Source organism: Panthera onca, chromosome C1, assembly GCF_046562875.1.
Source record: "Panthera onca isolate mPanOnc1 chromosome C1, mPanOnc1 haplotype 2, whole genome shotgun sequence".
Classification (NCBI taxonomy): domain Eukaryota; kingdom Metazoa; phylum Chordata; class Mammalia; order Carnivora; family Felidae; genus Panthera; species Panthera onca.
In genome coordinates this window covers 25,323,977-25,339,021 of record NC_138346.1, presented here as the reverse complement: position 1 = coordinate 25,339,021, position 15,045 = coordinate 25,323,977, and the positions used below count along the sequence as shown (strand labels likewise).

General features: G+C 35.4%; 1 protein-coding gene and 1 long non-coding RNA gene across 6 annotated transcripts in view; one reads left to right on the top strand and one right to left on the bottom strand.

The window, feature by feature from the left end:
* ERBB4 (erb-b2 receptor tyrosine kinase 4) overlaps positions 1–15,045 on the bottom strand; it is a 1,144,263-nt gene that overhangs the window by 356,222 nt on the left and 772,996 nt on the right. The window lies entirely within an intron of this gene.
* Positions 1–15,045, top strand: part of LOC132671932 (uncharacterized) — a 47,992-nt gene that overhangs the window by 244 nt on the left and 32,703 nt on the right. Inside the window, exon 2 of one of the 2 annotated variants that reach the window (XR_013557189.2) lies at positions 3,062–3,133. The exons of the other annotated variant lie outside the window; for it this stretch is intronic. This is a non-coding gene — a long non-coding RNA (uncharacterized LOC132671932). The remainder of the gene's footprint in view (positions 1–3,061; positions 3,134–15,045) is intronic. 2 annotated transcript variants of the gene reach the window in all.

Genomic DNA, 15,045 nt, shown 5'->3' with positions numbered 1-15,045 from the left:
GCTTATTATACCTGCCACCTATCAATCTGGAGTGGTCTCCCTATGTATTCAGTCTTCCTTGCCCTCCATGCATAGGGACCAATTTGCAAACCAACATCTTTATATAAAAGTTTCAAGCATTTAAACAGATAAATTTTTTAGGAAGTTTAATTTCAATTATTTGATATCCTTTTTTAAACATTTTATTGATACCATCTTCATTTTCAAATACGAGCCTTTATCTTCTGTAGCACTATCTTGCTCTTAAGAACTCTGCTACTCTGAGTATTTGCCTCAGCAAATACAGTTATCCTACAGAGAAATTTTCCTAAGGACACAACCATAGAGTATTAGCTAGAAGAAATCACATATAATGATTTTCTTTGAAGTTTGTTTCTGAATTTCATAGGTTCACCCTAATATTGGTGGGTATAAGGGTATATAGAGTGGGGTTTTTTAGAATAAAAAGTATACATGAAAATCTATTAAAGACTAAAGCTTTTCTATAACAGTTCTTATTAAACCTTCTCTGTTAATTTTCTAACATTATTATGAATGAGTATACACCCCTACAAGATGTTTACTTTAACATAATTATACAGTAAAACCTGGGATTGTGAGTAACTTGTTATGCAAGTGTTCTGCAAGACAAATAAACATTTCTAATAAATTTTAACTTGATAAACGAGCAATGTCTTGCAATACAAGTGGTATGTGATGCTGAATGTCACATGATCACAAACTGAGCCAATGGTTCTTGAAATTTGCTTTGATATACAAATGCTGTGGATTACAAGCATTTGTCCGGAATGAATTATACTTACAACCAAGGTTTTACTATATCTTGAAAGTTATGAAATAAGATTGTATCAGATCTTTCCTCTTTTTCTTGACCCACAGGTCTTAACTCTTCAACTTGAAAGACCTTATAACTTGGGCAGCTTTTTTTTTTTCTTTTTTCCTCTCTCTTTCTCTCTCCCTATGAGACTGCCTGAGTGAAGCTGTTATGTTAAATGCTTTCACAGTTAAAGAGCAGATTCAGCAGATGCACTTTTTCAGGCTGAACCTCAGGCCATCCAAATGGTCTACCCTTCTGCAAGTGAACAGTACGATTTCCAAGTTAAGATAACACTTAGGCTCAATTCCATTCACCTTCTTAAAAGTATGAGGATCCTTGCTACAATAGAGTTTATCCAGAGCAATTCTGTTTGTGAACCACTATTGCTGACATCACCAGTGTATAATATCCTGTCACTCTGCCATCTGTTTATTTAGATCCAAACACATTATGACTACGTAATGCAAGCTCATTCTCACTGACAGGAAAAGGACTCCATCTGGCCTGAACAATATAACTTTAATCAGTGATAATGATAATTATTATTAAAAACCTACTGGAGCTCTTTTGTACAATGCTAATAAATCTAATTTGATTTATACCAGCGGAAATTAGAAAGGGCTGTGAGACAAAATGGGAAGCAGTGAAAACTTTGAGTACAAACTTTTTATGAGAAAGTAACTAATGTTAATATATTTCTTTAGATGTGTTAAAATATTTTAAATCGACCCATTAAGTAGTCTGTTATTTAAAGATATCTGAAACAGAGGATGATCATCTACTATTTAATCTATGACTTCTTTAATTGTGTTAGCGGCCAATGAAATATTTAGTTGTGTTCACTGTGACCAGAACACTATTATAGCTGTGGGGGGCGGTGGGGGGGGGGGGGGGAGCTAAGCAACATTATTTTAATACACTCAGTATTCCTCATTTATTGGATTATATATTTTCTACCTTCTTATTCTTGTAGTTTTGATATACCACCGAAGACTTTTGCCTGGATCCAATACGAAAAGGAGTATTACTAGAAATTAGGTTTATGGTTCTTGACAAAGTATCATGGCAAGGCCCACCTAGTTGTAAACAAATGATATAGTGTGCCACCCCAGCCAGACACACACGAAGTTTAAACAATTTAACCTTGACTATCATGCTGTTAGGAAATTTTGTTTGGCAGTTTCCATTTTGCATTCATATTTAAATAGAAATATGTATTACTGCTGTAAAAGGAAGCTAACAACATCTGCCTCCTTACTGAGATTTTACTCAGTCATATATTCCCTTCACTCCTTTTGGAAACCAAGAGAAAGAGGGTCACTTGGCACACACATTCCAGAATTCTATTACTACACATGTGTTGGAGGGCCATGACCTATGTGTGCTTCCACAAATGGTTTCTCATTCTGGCTCGCCCTTCATTTGACTGTCTTTGACCCTCTGGAATCTGCCCCCACATTCAGTTCAACCTTGGGCGGTATATGGCAATTGGGCAAATACTATTTTCACTAAGTTGTTCCAATTAAGTATCAAAATATCTGGCCAAAATCGGATTGGAGGTATTCCCGAATTAATATATTTGCCATACTCTCAGGCCTGCAACCTTAGTTTGATTCTTCTAGACAACTGGGTAGTGTAGTTTTATGGACTAATGTGTTTAATATGCTTTAAAATATGCTTTTAGATTTTTCTTTCCAACATTTCTGCTGCACACAAATGTAAAAAAATGAGAAGGGAGACAAGGGGTTTTCTGAGTAATTACCTATCTAGGTTAGCAAAATAAAACAAAACAAAACAAAACTACATACTTTTTTCCTCTACCTTCCTTCCATCTATTTATCCGAAAGTATTTTTTCAGTTCCTTCTATACCTGTGTGTTAGGAACCATGTAAAGTATTGAAACAGATATGGTTACTTCTCTAATAAGAGTTTAGAATTAATTCAGCATTATTTTAAAGGGAAAGGGTTTTGATTAGTCTGTATCTAACATTCACCTTCTATGGGGTTTAAGGAAAGAAGCCAACAAATCTAAATTTTTAACAGTCCTCTAGCTCAGGAAAGAAGAGTTGGATGGGGTCAGGTTGAGCTGGGCCATTTCCAAGTTAATGCCTGGTGGCTTGGAAGTCCACTCCATTCCTTATAGGGTAATTTATCTATATGACATCTAAAATGAGATCAGGGGAGAGCACTTCAGTGGAGAGGATAAGTATGGCCCATGACGGATCTCTCCCTTGTCTTTTACAGAAAGAAAAATACTTTTAACTATGGCCCAACATCTTACTGAGAAATTTCTGTCTTCTATTCTCAGATTCTCAGGTATGCAGTGTCTCAGGAGGCCTGATTTCAAGAGGAAAAAAAAGGCCATGTATTCACTCTTTTAGTGTGTATTAATTTTATAAATCACTTCTCTATGTATTTTAAATGAGAACAGCAGAAAGACAAAATCCATACTAGCCTATGTAAATGGAAGAAAAGTTTTGGGGCACTGAAACTTTGCCAGTGCTGTCCAAATATGTCTTATTTCCATGTCTCAGTATGCTACATGATTCCTTTCCATTGTTTATTTCAATAATTCTTTTAAAACTATGTGAGGAAATATGCTACTTAAAAATAAGAATCTGACATTTCCATTCAACTTAGTGATAACAGAGTTATTTAAATTAATATTTCTACCTCCTGTCATTTTGACTCAAAGAAGTGAAATATAAAACAAAACAAAATTTCAGACAAATATTTCTGTCACTTTAGCAACCATTTTAATCTTTTAAAGTAAGTGCTGATTACTGCACATCAGCATTATTTTAATTCACAATCATTTCTGCTTTGACAATGCATTATTCATTGCAGAAGCTAGCAAGTATGACTAAGTTTATCTTTTATGCTTGTCCAGAAGTTATTAAAATGTAGCTTTTGCATTCTTTTTTTTTTTTTGTAGGAACTAGAGTCCCTGAGCCACTTCGATATTTTTAAGAGTCATAAATTCATGTTAGAAGTTTTGCTTGTTCGTAGGACTACCTGACAGTAGAGATGGGATTTAATATGTACCTCTGGACTGCTTTCTGCAAGTAATATGCTAGGACAGTTGAAGAGTTACAAAACATGAGGTCACTGGCAACCACAAAAGATTATATCTTCAAACTTCCTCTAGCTAAAGGCAATGCAGTTACATTGCCTGGATTCTTCTTTCAGTCCATTTAAAAAAACTGGCAGTCTTGACCTCTTAAAATTTCTTTTACTGGGGAAAGAGTGAGAGAATAGTATCTTTTTCATGATCCCATAATTCAGAAAGGGAAGTGGAACATTTATTGGAAGTCTACACTAAACTAGTCCCTATTCTTGAATGGATGATAAAAAGATGAATAAATCAGTGTCCTGCCCTCAAGGAGCTTTCAAGGACCAGGAAATAAGTAGAAAAATGGGCAAATATTCATGATATTCATAATACTTGCTAAAATAGAAGTATGCATAAAATGGAGAGGATGTATTTGAAAAAGGCTCCATGGAGAGCATGCTTGAATTTCTACTTTGTGAGTAGATAAAGGGAAGAAAGTTCCAGGCTGAATAATTAACCTAAGCAATGACACAGAGGCATTGGTGCACACAACTGTTTGGGGCCATAATGAATAGTTTATAGTCCTTTGAGCTGTTTGCATTAGGACAGCATCTGGAGTGTAAGCTTACAAAGTATCTCGAAAGTCTTCTGAATAGGTTAGAGTTTACTCTGTGAAACTGTCATGGAGTTGGTCAAAGTTTTTAAACACTGAAATTATGTGGTTTGATCGGCATGGTAGAAGAGACTTTCAGGTTATGGTTCCCAAAATTAGTGTTGAGATTTGAGAACTTGTGCAAGGTGCTGATTTTACAGTCTAGGAGAGGGAGGTACAGGAATTTGTATTTAAAAAAAAAAAAAAAAAAGCAATCCCAGGGGTTCCGATGATGAAGGTTCCACATGAGTAAGTATGGATAAGAAATAATGGTTTGGCATGTAATTCCAAACATCATAGCCATATTTTGAGACAAAAATTTAAGTGCTAGATCTGATCAGATGCTTGGTAACCAAACTTATAGGATTAAATGGTGTAAACATGTAGCAGTCTTTCACTTCCCAGTGTTCACTCCTTGATTTGTGGATATATTTCCATCAGGTTGCATTTTTACCCCAGCAGTCCTAAAAAACACATAACTTTTTTTCAAATTTAAATTATTATAAAGCACCCTGTTGATAGTAAAGTCTCAACAGGATTCCAGCAAATAATATACTGGCATCATTATTTAATGATATTACTGAATTGCTCTTTTTTTTTTTTAATCAGAAGTTAATATTGGGCTTGTTCTTATCTGACAACTCTCATTGTCATGTGTGTTTATTTGGTCCCACAATTTCGTTATGTAAATGACTTTACAGTTTTCTTCCAATTTCAATTCAATCTTCCTATCTTGCCCATGATTTGCAAGTTAATTGCTGAATGAAAGCTTTAAGTTCTATACACTTGCTATTCAAAACAAAGATGGGCAAGTATTTTCACTAACTAGGAAGACAAAGTTAAAGTAAAAATACATATGGGTGGAATTTTTCATCTAGCAATAAATTAAGTCAGGAGTTAGCAGTTTAAATTATGTTAAGTAATCACTGGATTGGAAAAGTAGGTAATGTCAACATCATTAAACTTGTTTTGTTTTTTTTTTTTCTACAAGTGCCATCATGTTATACAGTCAAGCAACCTATAGTCCAAGGATTTAGACTAGCCTACATACTCATATGATCAAGATTAATTTTGAACAGAAGTGTAAAATACATCAAGCTCAGTATGAGATACTTCTATCCACCTTCTTCTCAAGGATTCAACTCCCCACTGCTGATCTGCAACTGCCAGAGCACACAGTATCTCTCCCTAGCACTAACTCAGATAGGATTACAGACAGATGGCTAATGAACTGACCAGTTATCAGGCACACAGAATTGTGCAAAAGTTTGAAGTATTGAGCCTGTTTAGCAAATCTTCATTTTTCCTGAAGCCTTCGGTAAACATAAATCAATCTAGAGGAGAAATCATAATGGCAGACATCTCATGTGCAGATAGAAGCTGGAAGGGTGGGGTGGGGTGGGATAGACATTCCAAAAATGTCTGTTTAAAACCTCTTAACCATGCATGGGGGCAACTGGCTACTCTATCAGCATGTTGACTTTAGGTGTGCTTCCATGTATTAAGTAGAATGGCTAGCTCTGCACAAATTTCAGTCAAAAGGAAATTTGACGAGAATCTATTATGAACTTAATATTATTGATCATCACTCACATTTATAGTCTTACATGATTATAAGTTACTGATAGAAGTAATGGCATACATGTGCCAAAATAAAATACACATTAATAGACTAAAGGGATTATATTTCCCATTGAATGGAAAGATCTGATACAATATCTATATTACTGTTCTGTAAACTTTATACTTCTAGCACACCTTCACAATTCTTTAGGCTACTGTAATCAATAGAAAAGAACTTAAAAAAAAATAATAGTAAAGGGGCCCAAATGGTTTCCCAAATGTATCAACAATACAAAATGACTCAAATTATAAGGAAAGGTTAAATTTTTCCTGAAAAAGCATTTCATACTATTACATATTGATACATTTAAATATTTCATATATCATACTCATATTTCATGTTTCTTCCAAATCATGTAATTAGAAAGCATTAATTATCACTGTTTACAGTCGTTAGCACAGAGCAGAACACAGGAATTCTACCTACTGTGGAACAGAATTAGTTCTAATCAATGTCAAATACATTTCTAAACACAAATAAGGGGTCTGAACAAACTGGAAAACCTTACCAGCAGAATTAAAGAATAAATTAACATGTGTCTGCTGTTTTCAATAAACAGTAATAATGACAGGTATGTTTATTAGCATTTAAGGTGAACCAGCAAAGGTCATCAAGAGCATCCATGATTATAGTCTACCTAGATTATACCTCTTTGTAAGTGGACAGTGCAAAACCTGTTCAGCTCTAAGTGGTGGTGGTCCTCCTGGAATATCTAAGTTTTTATATATATTAGTTCTGTTAATCCTCATATAACACTAATAGGCTGACACCTTCCAAAATTTGTATCTCCAGTCCTGACCATGTGGGGTATAGGCTTATGCTTCAAACTGCTTCTAAAACATTTTTACCTGTATAATTAGCAGACATGCAAACATTTACATGTCCAAAATGTAATCCTTCAACTTCCCAACCCAGAAAAATCCTTTAAAGTCTTCTTCAATCAGTCAGTCATAACAATATTTCATGTCAATCAATCCTTTCAGAATTTCATGTTGAAAAAGTTGGACTCATCCTCAGCTCAAACTCAAAATCATTATCATATCCAGTTAACACTCACTTCAAAATACAGCTAAGCCCAATCATTTCCCATCACCCTTACCACTAAGTCACAACTGTCTCCTGCTTGCATTAATGCAACAACCTCCTAACTTGTGTCCTAGCTTCTACCCTGGCCTCTATATAATCTCTTCTCAATATATTAACCAGAGCAATCTTCTTAGACATACCAGATCAAATTCCAATAACTTCCCATCTCAAAGTAAAAAAGACAAAGTGCTTCTAATGGTCTGGAAGGCCGTATGATATTTGGCCTTCTCCATGTATTCATAACCTTACTTCCTACTATGTTCTTCCTGGATCACTCCTCTGAGCACTCTCATCTGCTGTTCCCAGGATGTACAAGGTGCACCCTCTACTTAGGGCCCTCCCATGCCCTCTCCCTGAGCTTCTCTTTCTCTGATAGGCTACAGTCACATGGTTCATCTGCTTACTTGCTTTTCTTAGATGCCACCTCCCAATGAGGTCTTCTCTGACCCACACTGATTTGCTATATTTTATTTATTTTTTAATGTTTATTGTAATTAATTAATTTAATTAATGTTTTTATTTTATTTATTTTTATTTTTCATTTTAATGTTTATTTATTTTGAGAGAGAGACAGAGACACAGCACAAGCAGGGGAGGGCCAGAGAGAGAGGGAGACACAGAATCCGAAGCAGGCTTCAGGCTCTAGGCTGCCAGCACCGAGCCCGATGCAGGGCTCCAACTCAAAAACTGTGAGATCATGACCTGAGCCAAAGTCGGACACTCAACCAACTGAGCCACCCACATGCCCCTAGATTTTATTTCTAATACATGTTTGAATTAGAAATGTTATAAAGTGCAGAAGAATATAAAAGAAGAAAATAAAAATCATTTATAAACTTTGTATTTTGGTGTTTTTCATTTTTTGATGTATAGTAACACTGTTTTCTGAATAGTATAATAGTCTGTCTAGTTTTGTGACCTGCTGCTTTCACATTATATTTTATCCTAAACATTATCAGGTTATATTATGTAGATGCAATTTTTTTTTGGTCAATTTGCCTCCCATTAGATAGCCATACCATAATTCAATTAACCATTTGCTTTATGGAATATTTTGCCAGTACATGAAGAGAACCAATAAATATTTTTAAATGAAAATATACATTAAGAAAATATCACTAATTTCATATCATACTATTAAGAAGATTTGTAGCTCATGGAAGGTTGATTTGGATATCAGAGAGAACGTGACCATGCCATTCTTTATGTCCTTCTGGAAAACACTGATGGCATCTGGACCACTTGTGTAGGTTTGTAGACAACTGGCACATGCATCAGAACATTTGATAAAGGAACGGGCTGGCCTAGACTGATGTGCTGATACTAGGAGTCTACCAAAGGCCTCTGTACATATCCATCATGTTTGACTCTTTAATCACTGAGTTACATAAAACAATTGAAATATGCTTACCACATCTGCAAATGACAACATCAGGCAGGGGTAGCAATTGTTCATACATAGGATAACTACTCAGATTTTAAAAAGCACTTGGTGGGGCACCTGGGTGGCTCAGTCGGTTGAGCAATCAACTTTGACTCTGGCCATGATTTCACAGTTGGTGAGTTCAAACTCCATGGGTTTAAGCCCCACGTTGGGCTCTGTGCTGACAGCACGAAGTCTGCTTTAGATTCTCTGTCTCTCTCTCTGCCCCTCTCCCACTTACACACTCTCTATCTCTCACAAATAAAGAAACGTTAAAAACACTTCTAAAAATTAAGAAAAAAAGCACTTGGTAAACGAAATGAAGAGCCAAAAGTAACAATATAAAATTTGACAGGATCAATGTAAATTTCTGCATTTGTGGTTCTAAATGAGTATTTCATGCAAATATCAACAGCTATGCACACATACAGGATCTATCCGTCATGAGACAGGTTAGAATTTCAGTTCTCACTCTGGTCTTAGAACTGTTTCATTCCTCAGGTAGATAAGTTAACTTTTCTGACTCTTTTTTTTTTAATTTTTTATTTAAGTGTTTATCTTGTACATGGAGGTTCACACTGTGCTGCATACTCAAATTTAGACATTGTTACCGATATCATCAATCTCACCATTTATTGAGCACTTTCTACATTCTAGCTTGTAGACAAAGCGCTTTACACTTAGTATCTCATTGAATTTGCACAACAGTATAGTGTAAGTACTATTATTTGTCTCATTTTATAGGTAAGAAAACAGAAGTGTAAGTGGAACCAGAAACTTGTCTCTCTATATCATGCCGGGCTTATTTTACATAGCATATTTGCTTGTCAGAAATTTTTGTTTTTGTACATTTTTAAAAATTTAATTCATATTTACTTTGATTCTATTACTTGCTTATTAAGGTTCATCAGTAAATGGGGCTAAAATAAATGCCGTTAAATATAAACACATTTTAGTAATTAGCATTTATAATTGTGATAGGAAATTATAGCCTGTGGTTTAGGGAAGATAAAATACTTGAAAGTATTGTGTGCATAACCAAATTACAATATTGCTGTTCACTGCTTTAAGTGTTCACATAAGTGCTGGTAAAAAGCAGACAACATAAACTTTGAAATCACTTTTTATCTGCATTCAGTCTCCATTATTTATAATTGGTAGAATCTTGAGTAAGGAACTTTACCTACGAGCTGACTTTCTTTATTAATAAAATATAGATGATGATACTTCCTGTATATGCTAGGGCTGATTAAGAGGAATAACATATGTAAAACACCTGGCATGTAATATACATCAATCGATGCTAGTTCCTTTTTCCCTCCCTCAAAATATTGTATTTAAAAACATTAAAGAACAACAAAGAGAGACAAAGAACTGTAGACAGTCAGCAGAAGTGATATGGCAGACAAATCAAGTAATCTGGAGACAGAAGTGTTTATGCAGACAGAGTTGAAATGATCAGTAAGGCATCATAGTCAAGTAATAGGAAAGGGGGAGGCTGTAATGTCTTAGAAACTTTGACAGGCTTGGCAGAAAGGGACAAGTGGGTTTCAGAGGTCTCTGCATGCTTTGGCAAAGCTTGAGAAGCCGCAGTCTCAGCAGGAATGCTGCTAATAATCTAAGTACAGTGAACGCTCATTCTGCTACTGGGATATCAGATTCTTGTACCTTTCAGCCTAGTGTACATGGAAGGAGGAAAAGAGGGCAGATAATATTTCAAGGTATGTGACAGAAAAGAAGAGAGGAACCCATGGTGAAACGGTATTTGAATTGCTGGAGAGGATTAGATGTCATCAATGCTGGGATCCCTGCCCATTCCACGACCCTCATCTGTGAGACTGCTAGTCAGAGGTGCTAAGGGATCCCTGAGGAACTGTAACCACCGTGTTTTCAGTATGTGAGTGGTGTCACATTTAAGAGGCATGGGTCAGCAGCTGAAATTCAACCACAAGAACTTTACTTGTCTCAGAGGACATTAAATGGGATCCAAAGCACTGCCCGTGGCAACAGTTCCAAACCTTTTCTTAATTCTCACTTTTCTCACACTACTTTCAGCCTCTGATTCACCACAGGCTACCCCCTGCCCAAGGATGCTCACTAGCTCTCTCTCCTGCCTTTCTGCCATCACCAAGCATTCACAATCTCCTCTCTTCCATTCTATCACTTTCAGGTCATTGGTTTGACTTAGCCATTCTCCCTAAATACTTTTATTTCATTCAGCTCTCTCGTTAACAATTTTTCTGTCCATCTTAACATACTAAGTGTGAATTCCAACATTCTAGGAAGACTGTGTGTGTGTGTGTGTGTGTGTGTGAGAGAGAGAGAGAGAGAGAGAGAGAGAGAGAGAAAGAGAGACTGTGTGTGTGTGTGTGTGTGTGTGTGTGTGTAGACTTGATGGACAGTTTGGTCCAGAGGGGTAAAGAGATCAGGCTGGCAGATATGTAATGTTTGAGCAGATATGGAAGAAAGACCATGAACATTCCCACATTTGTTGTTTTTTAATCCTGTCAGAGTAGTTGTTACTTGAAAGGCAATGTACTGGTTCTATTTCACTATGAGCATAAAAAATTCCCAATATCTATGTGTGGCATGGTCTCCATAAGCAGCCTGTTTTCATCTGGCTTCCATTTGTCAGCTCCAAGAATAGATCTATCTCCTCTACGAATTAATAAGTAATGGGTATTATCATAGGAAAACTGAAATGGATAAAATTATAACAAGCTCCTCAAGGGAAAAAAAAAACATTTATTTTCCACAGTTCCTAACAGTACTAAAAACACAGTAGACTTCCCAGATCCAATAGCCCTGCATTTCCTTTACTAAGAGGCCAGTATCTTCACACTATAGTGCTAACCCAGCTTCTTCCACCTTAAGTCAGTTTTGAAAGGTCTTATAATGTCTGTGGCTTGAGACTTTATAATTATGGCTGGCACCATTAATCTTGTAGCCTCTCTTTCTTATTATATCTGAGATTGAGACTGAGTTTCTGTTACAGATTGCTAGCCTGTAGCAGTCAGTTGGGGAGATGAGACATCACTGAGACAGATAACAAAGAAAAATGGGTAACAAGTTGGGGAAGATTAGGTAGCTACATGGCACTGTATTAAACAAACTCTTTTGAGGTATCAGCCAGAAGTCTCATTTTACATCCCTACTATTATTTCATCCACCAAAGGGATTTAGCTGTGTGTGTGTGTGTGTGTGTGTGTGTGTGTGTGTGTGTATCTCCCTCAAGTCCTCACACTTAAAATAAAAACAACCACATTAACAAATAGGCATACTTCTAAAATGCCACCACAAGCCTAAGGAATGAAATGTGATTTTAAAATTGATGAAGGTTATAAGAAAGTGACCCAAAAGGCATTAGAGTAAGTAATAAGCCTAAAATGTCTTGATGTAAAATGTTTTCATTAATCTGCCTTTGAAGTTCACACACAAAAGCTAAAATTCAAGAATAATGGATTTATAACATATTTTTTGAAAAAAAAAGATTCCATCAACCAGGTATTTCAATGGCATTTCTTACTGATGTACTACTAGACTGATCTGGAAATTGAGTTATTTAAAGAAAAAGAGATAAATGATTTGCAAGCCCCTGCATATATATCTGTTGTATTCTATCACAAAATGATTTAGCCTTAAATATTAGCCTCACTACCTATCAATCTGCACCTAGTTCTCTGTTTTCTAAAAAAATATATTGTTAGTCTTGTAACCATCTGAAATATAAACCTCAAGGTAGAATCAAAGTCCTTATGAACTAGCATATTAAAGAGTTAGTCATAATGCATTTTTATTATATAGTGGGAATTGTTCTAGGTGTCAAAATCCTTATGAACTAGCATATTAAAGAGTTAGACATAATGCATTTTTATTATATAGTGGGAATTGTTCTAGGTGATTTATTTCCCACGAAAACCTTAGGAGGAAAATGCTACTACAGATGAGGAAGCTGAGGACAGAGAAATTTAATAACTTGTTCAAGGTCACACAGAATGGGACAGGCCTGAAATAGTCCAGAGATCTGAGCCAGAATCCATGTTCTTCACCATCTGTTACTTTAACAGATATAAGAAAAGAACAGTCATGTGGGACAGAGAAGGACCGAACACACAAAATGAATTAAAATACTCATAGGCAGACAAACTTTATGTCAGAACAAATCCCTGTTTCTTACAGAATTAGTATAAATACTGATAAGTTCAGTGGATTTTAGGAGGTAAAGAAAATGTTAGGCAATAATGTTAAATGAGATCATTAACACAGATACTTATTCAAAGTCACCTAGGGAATGACATACATGGAGTTTAAAAAAAAAAGACTCAGGGTCACTTGCCAAAATCATTAATGCATGTGGGCAATGAGTAGTAGTTAGCAAATGACCTAAATGGGCAGGGTGGAGGGTATTATAGACAGATGCCAAGAACATTAAGAATGGGTGTCCTTAACCACACAGCTCCCCATGCCCACAAAATTATAGATGTATTTGCTTATAAATGATGATGTGAAGCTAAGAGAAGGCTGATCACAGTTCCCAGTTTTAGGCTATAATACAGAATAAGAAGTGTCTTCATAGTGTTTAATTATAAACACTAAAACTGATAACAACAAATATTTATGGAACACTTATGTGCTAGGCTGTTTTTAACATTTTCATGTATTATCCCAATTCACTGTAAGAAAAATGAAGGATAAAGGGGCTAAATTAGACAGAAGAAACTCTGAAGTCAAGATTAGAACTTATGTAGAATCCATATCCCGAACTCAACCACTAGGCTACCCTTTGAAGCAAAGAAACAGAAGGGTAACTGTGCAAAGACAATAAAGATGCAGGGGCTTTGCCCTGCAGTGGGGTCAGGCAAAAGGTTTTGGTAGGGAGGAAGACAAGAGGGGAAAGGAAGAACAATGAAATCTATGGTTTCTCTCTCTCTGTTTGCCCATTTACATATTTTAAAGTAACATATATTTGTACTTATTGTAAGTTAATTCAGTAATAATGTAAATTAATCCTGAAATAATGTTTTGGGTCACCCCCTCCCCCATAAAATGTTTGTGTTTACTGTATGGATTAATAGAAATGATTGACTATTTCATGAGAATGTTACAAAACTGCATGACCTTAATTTATCTTTTTCTACTGAATCAAACCAAGCAGAGCTCTGTCAATTCTACACCTCTAAGGACCCTTAGATATTTGTTTATTCTGCTAGAAATGCACAACAAATATTTGCAATAAAATATTTGATATTTAAAATTATTCAACTTAATGAAATTTAGAAATGAAGTGATGGGTATCCAACACTCCGTCATTTGTAAAATCTTTTAGTTTTATCATTGACTTATTTTCTAGTAAAGCAAGTTTCTTTATCCTGAAAAATTCACTTTGGCATGTGGTAACTAGTAATAGTTAACTACTGACAAAGTAACTAGTAACTTGGCAAACAGGTAACTAGTTTAATGATGTATTCTCCTTCTTGAGTACAGTTTAAAATGATTCTATAGAAAAAGATTTTGAAAAAAACTACTAGATCAAAATTTTTATTTAATAAAGTATAAGGAGGGAGGAGAACTAAAGTGTGTGGGACATCTAATTTTGAGATGACTTTAACTTTGTGCATTTTTTAATCAAGCTTTAAAACATTTATTTCTATTATGCTTAAAGAAGAACTTTAAGAGAAATATTACTGCATAATTTCCTTTCCATCTTTTTTCTTCCTTGCATAGAAAGAGCACCTAGAATTTCCAAAAGAATCACCTCCAAATAGAACATAATGTGTTCTTGCCAGGCAGCAAAGAGTTAAATAAAGGTTGCATACGGCTACTTACAATAATCTAGACATGAAAGATTGAAAAGTGGATTAGCAGCTTGACCTCCTTATTCATCTTTCCCCAGCTACCTGTGGAGATACCAATTCCCCTGCTCTGACTCTCCAGTGTAACCATCTTTGCTCCGAACTTTGAAATAAAAATGGCTTAGCAGGAGGACACCAATAAGAGAGGGAGGACATATGTAAAACTTCTTTGGAAATGTTACTGACTGGGAAACTGGAATAGACGATTTTCAGTTCCTTGTAAACGTCTTCCTTTCACTTCCTAGCTTCTCTAAGTGATGACAAATTATAGAAGGAAAAGAAAAATAGTAAGCTCTTTAAATTTTACTTAATTGTGTAACTAAGTTCCACAAAACCACTTCCATTAGTAAATGGGAATAAATATGTGAATGGTAATCAAACCTATGAATGAGCATTGCAAAACAAGCCACAGACACATGCATAATCACTCTTAACCCATTTTAAAGTAAACAAACAAGAGAAAAATAGAAGAGGGTGATATTGAATGGATTCAGCATCATTTTCATTCAATTTTACATAGCTGCTTTAAACACCAAATA